The 8,686-nt window shown below is 53.7% G+C and overlaps 1 pseudogene; it reads left to right on the plus strand.

Moving 5' to 3' along the window:
* LOC127028288 (olfactory receptor 14A16-like) overlaps window positions 1-8,043 on the plus strand; it is a 16,572-nt pseudogene extending 8,529 nt beyond the window's left edge.
* The last annotated feature ends 643 nt before the right edge of the window (window positions 8,044-8,686 follow it).

Here is an 8,686-nt window from a genome sequence, read left to right on the forward strand (position 1 = left end):
GCAGCTGAGCAGAGAGTGATGCAGAGGGGTGGCCTGGCTCTCTGCTGCCTGGAGCTGTCCCTGCCAGGAGCTGTTTCTCTGTCCCCAGGTCTCCTCCCTCTCAGTGCTCACAGAGCCCATCCCACCCGCTCTGTGCTCAGCTTGGCCCTGCACACCCCTCCTGGCAGCAGGGCACTGCCCACGGCCATCGCCCTCTTAGCAGGTCCTAAGCACTAGGGCAGATCAGCACTGATGCTGCAAGCAAAGGGGATGCTGGTGCTGCCTGGAGGCAGAGGAGTGGGGAAGGCACTTGAGGAGGCTTCTGGCAGACATGCTGATCCCTCACTGCAACAGTTCAGGAGTCTCAGTGACTTATCCAAACCTGACATCTCCTTTCCCCTTTCCCTTAGAAGGAAGCTGAGATCACAGACCCTGGAAGGGTCTTCATCTTCAAGGTAGCCCCTCCCTTGACCTTCCTCTTAAAATGCTGCCTCTGCCAATGTTGTGGGGTGATCTGGAGCTGTGAGCAGCCCCGACCCATGCTACACCCTTTCAACAGCAGAAGGACCCTGCCCTGACAGGGGTCGCTCCTTCCACCCACAGCTTCTCCCCACAGCGCTGTGGGGAGCTCCCCGGGCAGGCTGAGTGCTGACCCTGGCAGGCGGCAGAGTGCCTGCCCCAGCACACAGCCCCCTGGGGTGCAGGGACCCTGCTCGGAAGGACAGCCCTGGGCACCCCTGGCTGCACATCCACCTTCACACCCCTTCGGCCATCCCTGGGAGAATGCAGCCATCATGCCCTCTCCCTCTTACGGTGCGGCAGGGAAGCCGTGATTTGGAGCATGTCCTCCTCCTCCACACCAGAGAAGCTGTGAGAGCCTTCCTGAAAGATTCCATAGGCTGTGGGCTATGCCAGCTTTAGGAGATCCCTCCACGAACTGCAGCTGCATTGCCCTGCACCCAGTCACTTCCTGTGTCAAGGGCTGTGAAGATTTCTCCTCTGTTGAGCTCTCAGCATCCTCCCATCCCACACTGCCTTTAAACCTCTCTCTTTCTTGCATGTCTCCTCTCGGTGCCTGCAGGCAGTGCCCTCAGCCCTGCTGCCCTTTGCAGAGGAGCTGCTCCTGGGCAGAGCTGTCTCTTGGCAGCGCTGCCCGCTCGCCATGACAGCTCCCTCCATCCCAGGAGCCCAGCACAGCTCAGCAGCACAGGACCAGCTCAAGGTGGCTTTTCAATGACCCCTCTGGTGGGTTTGGTGCCGACTCCATGAACCTCAGACAGTGAGAGGAAGTTGAAGAAACCTCTCCAGAAGTCAAAGTTAGATGCAAACTCCAAAGTTTCAAGGAGCGTTAATGGGTCCCAGTGGGGACCATTACTGACAAAGCCTCCCTGGGGTGTGGTTAGAGCACAAACCTGGGTGCACAGATGACAGGTAGGCAAAGGCAATGTAAAGGTGGAAGAGATTCTGAGGAAACCTGGATGTGTTCCATTAAGCCAAAGGGCCAAGACATGACCCCAGCCCCTGGGAAGGGAGATCCTGTCCCTCCCACATTGCTCAGGGCTCTTCCTGGGGCAGTGTGACATGAGGACACGCAATGTCAAGTGCAGTACTACAGTCCAACACCTCCAGGCTGTCGGGTGGGGAAGGGGAGGCAATGAGACCCTCGTGTTGTAAGGATAAGCTGCTTCCTCATAGGCATCGGTGGCAGAGACAACAGCCATAGCCAAGGGGAGAAAGAGCTCATCTCTGTTGGGGGCTTTGCAGACTTTCTTCACCCCTCTATCATCTCCACCACAGGCTGTCCTACAGTGTCCCACACTTGCACCTCTTCCTCTGCAGGCTGTAGACATCCACCATGCTACCACGCCTTGCTCTCACCTGACCATCTTCCTTCCTTTACTGATACCTCTCTGTCCTCCCTGGCTGTTCCTTGACACACAAAGCCTTGGGCTGATCCAGCCTCCCTCTGGGTGACTTGTTCCACCACAGCACTGCCCTTTGAGTGACATTTCTTTGTGTCCAGTCTGGGCCTCCTCAGCTGCACTTTGTGGCGTTACTTCTTCTCATGCTGTATGTTACTACAAAGAAAAGCTCCATCATCTCTGAAATCACCCTTCACTCACTCTCAGCCTACTCCTGTACTGCCTCGAGCCTCCACACCGCTGAGCCAAAGATCTCCAGCTCCCTCAGCCACCCCACACAGGTCAGGTGCACTAGGTCCCAAACCCCACCTTGGCAGACCTCCACTCAACACTCTCCACTTGCTCCCTACTTCTCCAAAATGGGGAGCCACACACTGGGACACACCAGTGCTGAGTTGAGGGGGATGAGAACTCCGGTTGTTTGGCTGGCCCATGTTCCTCCTCATGCAGCCTCCTATGCAGCTGACCTTCCTCATAGTGTCCATACTCTACTGGCTCGTAGGGCATCCCTTGTAGTGCCCAGGCCCTTCTCCTCAGAGTCACTGCTCTGCCGGTCAGGTGCCAGCCTGTTCTGAGGTATGGGGTTATTCGCCCCCCTGCCCTCCGCTGATGCAGGACTGGCCACTTCTCCTTGTAAAACTTCAAGTGATTTGCATTTGCCCAGTGCCAGAGTTTCTCCAGGGCCCCCTGGACTGAAGCTCCATTGGCTCAGCTTTTCCTGTTTGGGTGCAGCTCTTTCATCTTGATTGGGGTGTCTCTCACAAGAGAACAGCATGAGGAGTTGCAGGGCACTACAAATACCTTCTCGTGGAGAAACCTGTGGGGTCCTGGGGCTCTGGCACTGAGAAGGCCATAGGTCTGGACCCCGAGGGGAACTTGCCTTTTATGGCCGAGAGTGCGGCAGGAACACATGGAGCTGTGCCTGGGGATGGACAACGAGTCAGCTGAGAGCTGAAGGGTCATGGTCAACACTGTGGTGGGTGGATGTCTGCTACGGACCTCCCAAGGAGGAAGAGGAAGTAGATGAGGCCTTCTTCAGACAACTGCAAGAAGCCTCCTGTTTGCAGGCCCTGGTCCTCATGGCAGACCTAAACTATGCCAATATTTGCTGAACGGGCAACACAGCGAGGTGAATGCCATCCAGGAGGTTTTTGGAGTTCATTGACAATGTCTTCCTGACAAGGGTGAGTGAGGAGCCAGTGAGGGGAGGTGCCCTGTGGGACACCATACTTACAGACAAGAAAGAGCTGGTCAGGGATGTAAGAGTTGGGGATGAGTAGGGAGAGTTGAGGCTCCTGAAGAAGGGAACAAGGCCAAGAGCAGGACTGCAGGAGCAGGCTTTGGCCTGCTAAGGCATCTGCTTGACAGAATCCCATGGGATACGACACGGAGGAGAAGAGGGGTGCAGAGAGATGACGATGGTCAAGGATCTCCTCTTCAAGCTCCAGAAGGGTTGTCCCCAACTTGCAGGAAGTCAAGCAAAGGTGGCAGGAGGCTGGCATGGATGAGAAAGGAGGTCCTGACAAAAAATCAAGCGTGAGGAGGAAGCCCAGAGAAGGGGGAAGCTGGCTGCCTTCCAGCCTCAAGGCTTCTGTGATTCTGTGCTGGAGAGAGCCATCTCTGTGTGTGTGTGTGTGTGTGTGCTTGTCTGTGCAGGGATGAACTGGGGGATGAGGGGATCCCAGGGCCAGCTCCTGGATAGACGGAGGTTCTAAGAGCAGCTCCTGGGAGGAACCATACTGTATCTGTGTCTATATAGTGTTATGAACGTTTCCCTCCCTAACTAGTATGCAAACCACTCTTTACAGTTTGAAAGTGTATTAACTTTCTTCATATATATGTTGTTCACATGGTACACTGGTTAGTCATGCTTGAGGAAGCAAACTAAAGGACACCAGATCATCACAAGGACCAGAAGGATAGCATAGCCCTTGAAACAAAGCCTTGGCTTCTCCGTGTCTTTGAGCTTTCCATGAAGATAAAAGCTACCCCTGGAAAACCAAGATAATGCCAGCAGCCCAGCCCCTCGAACACATCTTTCAAACCCTCCCAATGTTGGCTGGCATCACAGAGTGATAATTATAGCAAGACCAACTCCAGGGATGTTCTGGATCAATAGACAAGCAACAAGACTGCTGATGGATGATGGTGCTGCAGAAACAGTTGCTTTGTGAAGTTTTACTATGATTAGCAATGGGTAGTGTGAGTGTTAATTAGTGATTAGTCAAATCCTCTTGTACCTGAATGCTTGAAGAGTGTAAGAACCCTCTGTAGTAACCACATTCAGGGTGCTCCAATTGGTCTGGAACACCTCAGGCCCTTGACTAAATATTTACGCTTGTAATTCTACGCTTTCTGTCCGAGCTTCAGTTCTCGGTTGGCACAGGCCTCTTGTGAATTTCCCTAACAGTCTGGCGACCCAGGTGGGACACAGCCGACTCACCTGATCCAACCTCTCACTACCACCCAGACCCTGATGGTCTCCACTGCAGGCTTGTGAGTGAGTTCCCCTCAAGATACTTGGGCACAGGGACAGTGAAGCGTGGATCTTGCTTGGCAGTAAGGAGGTGATGTTTTTATATAATGAGAGGCAGACAAAGTATGGTGACGAGGTCACCGGTAGGTGAGTTGCTGCAGCCCTGGAAATCCATTGATGGGATGGCCGGGTCATCAAAAGCCCGAGCCCTGTGTCAGGAAATTTGGCCAGAAGTGACCGCCTTTGATGATGCGTCCCAAACGTGGCCACGGCCTGGTTCTGTTGATGACATTAGGCTGAGCTATTTATCCCAGCAACTGGAGGATTGGTTCCCATCACAGATGAACTATTGGGGTATCTGGGATAATTACTGGACTATTGGGATATCAGGTATTAAAAAAAAAAAAAAAATCATAAAAAATTCCCTCCAGAGCAGAGAAAAAGTAAAGATCTCTGAATGAACAGGAAAAAGAAGAGCTCTTTCCATTCTGGAATTTACAAATATCAGAGAGAAGTTTCCCCTCTGGGTCGGAAATGGAATAAAACCTTCAGCCGAATGGGAAAATCCGGAATGTTCTCCATTCAGCTCCACCTGCCCATCCTACTGCTCTTTTTTCTGCTTTTCCTCTGGTTTCTGCTCCAGCTAGTGCTACTGCTTCTGCTTTGCTAGCACCTCTCTGAGAAGAAATTCTAGGGCCAGCACGGGAACCTGGCCAGCTTTATACCTCTGTATACCTGGGGTCACGCCTTGGCCCTTTGGCATAACGGAACACATCCAGGTTTCCTCAGAATCTCTTCCACCTTTACATTGCCTTTACCTACCTGTCGTCTGTGCCTCCAGTTTTCTGCTCTAATCAAACTGTGGGGAGGCTTTGTCAGTAATGTCCCTCAGTGGGACCCATTAAACGCTCCTTGAAACTTTGGAGTTTGCATCTAACTTTGACTTCTGGAGAGGTTTCTTCAACTTCCTCTCACTGTCTGAGGTTCATGGAGTCAGCACCAAACCCACCAGAGGGGTCATTAAAATGCCTTGGTCTGGTCCTGTGCTGCTGAGCTGGGCTGGGCTCCTGGGATGGAGGGAGCTCATGGCAAGCGGGCAGCGCTGCCGAGAGACAGCTCTGCCCAGGAGCAGCTCCTCTGCAAAGCACAGCAGGGCTGAGGGCACTGCCTGCAGGCACCGAGGGGAGAGCAGTGAGGCAGTGAGAGGTTAAAGGCAGTGTGGAGTAGGAGGATGCTGAGAGCTCAGTGGAGGAGAAATCTTCACAGCCCTTGACACAGGAAGTGACTGGGTGCAGGGCAATGCAGCTGCAGTTCGTGGAGGGATCTGCTAAAGCTGGCAGAGGCCATGGCTGGTGTGGAGGAAGAAGGAGGAGTTCCAGAGCAGGGCTTCCCTGCTGCACCATCAGAGGGAGAGGGCATGACAGCTTGCTTCTCTCGGGAGAGCTGCAGATTGTGAAGGTGGGTGTGCAGGCAGGGGTGCCCAGGGCTGTCCTTCCGAGCAGGGTCCCTGCACCCCAGGGGGCTGTGTGCTGGGGCAGGGACTCTGCCGCCTGCCAGGGTCAGCACTCAGCCTGCCCGGGGAGCTCCCCACAGTGCTGTGGGGAGAAGCTGTGGGTGGAAGGGGTGACTCCCACCAAGACGCCAAGAAGGTGCTGCATGGGTCAGGGCTGCTCACAGCTCCAGATCACCCCCACAACACTGGCAGAGAGTCCTTCTGAAGAAGGCCATCAAGGCAGCATTTTCCTGAACGGGAAGCAGTTTGTGCATTGACTTTTCTGCTGTTGGGGGATGCCATCAGTGGGGGATGGGAATTTCTTTCTGTGTTCTGGAGAAGGCATGGAGACCCCTGTTCTCATTAGCACTTACCTGAGCTGCTCTTTTGCCTCTGCACACACAGAGATGTCCCTGGGCAGTGCCCTGCTGCCAGGAGGGGTCTGCAGGGCCGAGCTGAGCACAGAGTGGGCGGGATGGGGTCTGTGAGCACTGAGAGGGAGGAGACCTGGGGACTGAGAAACAGCTCCCGGCAGGGACAGCTCCAGGCAGCAGAGACATGGGCAGGCAGGGACAGGCAGCTGCTGCCAGAAAGACTGTGGGAGGGGGATTCACACAATTCCCTGCCATCCCCTGCAGTGCTTCCCCAGAGCAAGTCCCTGATCTCCTCTCCCACCCAGCACAGCCTTATCCCCAAGGCCACAGGTCCAGGGCATGACTCAACTCCTTGGCAGCTGCACCTCCACTCTAGGAGAAATGCCTGTGTCCTACAAGCCATCTACAACACACAGGCTAGAAACGAGTGCCCTACATTGTCGCTGTCTGGGAGGTGGACAGCACAGTTGGGTAAGGAGAAGGCTTCTCTGCATGCCCGTCTTCCTTCCTCTCCTTGCTTCATTTTTTCAGACCACAGAGGTATTTTTCCTTCTTTCCCCACCTGTCAGTTGTACTCTTGCTCCTGGTGTTAGTGTGAGGGTGCGGGTTAGCTTCTCTTCCGACTCCGACTCTGAGGGTCCTACCCCAGAGGGTTGCTCCTGGCAACTCGGTGCCCAAGCTGTATTTGAAAGTGTGAGGCAGCATGTCATTCAGTTGCTAGGGTTGGGGAATGAGCCAGCTCATTTCTCATTCAGCTCAGGGTGGGGGATTTCTGTGAGAAATGGCATGGGCTTTTCTTCAGATAAATCATTTCTAACTTGTCACTGTCTTCTCCTCCTTGCACAGTGTCCCAAGCCCATGAAAAGAAAATGTCCAACAGCTCCATCACAGAGTTCCTCCTCCTGGCATTCGCAGACACACGGGAGCTGCAGCTCTTGCACTTCTGGCTCTTGCTGGGCATCTACCTGGCTGCCCTCCTGGGCAACGGCCTCATCATCAGCACCATAGCCTGTGACCACCGCCTCCACACCCCCATGTACTTCTTCCTCTCAACCTCTCCCTCCTCGACCTGGGCTCCATCTCCACCACTCTCCCCAAAGCCATGGCCAATTGCCTCTGGGACACCACGGCCATTTCCTACGCAGGATGTGCTGCCCAGCTTTTTTTTTTTTCTTTTTTATTGTCAGCAGAGTATTTTCTTCTCACTGTCATGGCCTATGACCGCTATGTTGCCATCTGCAAACCCCTGCACTACGGGACCCTCCTGGGCAGCAGAGCTTGTGTCCACATGGCAGCAGCTGCCTGGGGCAGTGGGTGTCTCAATTCTGTGCTGCATGTTGCCAATACATTTTCCCTACCTCTCTGCCAAGGCAATGCCTGCACCAGTTCTTCTGTGAAATCCCCCACATCCTCAAGCTCTCCTGCTCAAATGCCTACCTCAAGGAAATTTGCCTTCTTGTGGTTAGTGTCTGTTTATTCTTTGGGTGTTTTGTTTTCATTGTGGTGTCCTATGTGCAGATCTTCAGGGCCGTGCTGAGGATCCCCTCTGAGCAGGGACAGCACAAAGCCTTTTCCACGTGCGTCCCTCACCTGGCCGTGGTCTCCCTGTTTCTGAGCACTGCCATCTTTGCCTACCTGAAGCCCCCCTCCATCTCCTCCCCATGGCTGGATCTGGTGGTGACTGTTCTGTATTCGGTGGTGCCTCCAGCAGTGAACCCCCTCATCTACAGCATGAGGAACAAGGAGCTCAAGGATGCTCTGAAGAAACTCCTTGAACACAGACTATTTCTTTGTCATTAAGGAATCCATCATCTTTACGTGACTGCCAAGGTATCTCAAGCGAAGTCAGGACTATCTTTTGGTCTTTATTTTATATTTGGGTTTTATTCCTGTGATAATATTAATTGCAAATAAATAGTAGTATGCCTCCCAATTCTTGACGTTCAACAAGTTTTTTTCTGAGGAAGTATCCTAATGTACCTAAGGAAGCAGTCTCCTTGCATAAATAAAGAAGCCAGCAGAAAATCCTTGGTTTGAGCTCCCATCCCTTCAGATCTTCTCTGGATGTGGGCGACCAGCCCCAGCATGCAGAAGGAGTTAAGTCACCAAAAGTCTGTGGCCCTCAGAGCCACCCCTTGCTGCCTTGTTGGGCACTCCCTCTCTCCTGCCTTTGAGTCAGGGCTGCTGCTTCTCTGGAGCCATGGCCATGGACCGCATCAGGATGTGGTCTTTTCAGTGCTGGCTCTCCTCACACTGTCCTGCTGTGACCTTAGGTTTATGTAAGCCCAAAGGTCTCCCTCAACTTGAGACAGTCCTGTCATCTCTACAGTAGCATCCCTGTGGCTATGGGCAGGAGCAGGCCACGTGAACCACTGTGTCAGAGCTGGCCTCCCTGCTAGCACCACCGTCACCAAAAGGGCTCCTCAGGGCACGGCCAGAAGGC

This window comes from Gymnogyps californianus, unplaced genomic scaffold (genome assembly GCF_018139145.2).
Source record: "Gymnogyps californianus isolate 813 unplaced genomic scaffold, ASM1813914v2 HiC_scaffold_31, whole genome shotgun sequence".
NCBI classification, from domain to species: domain Eukaryota; kingdom Metazoa; phylum Chordata; class Aves; order Accipitriformes; family Cathartidae; genus Gymnogyps; species Gymnogyps californianus.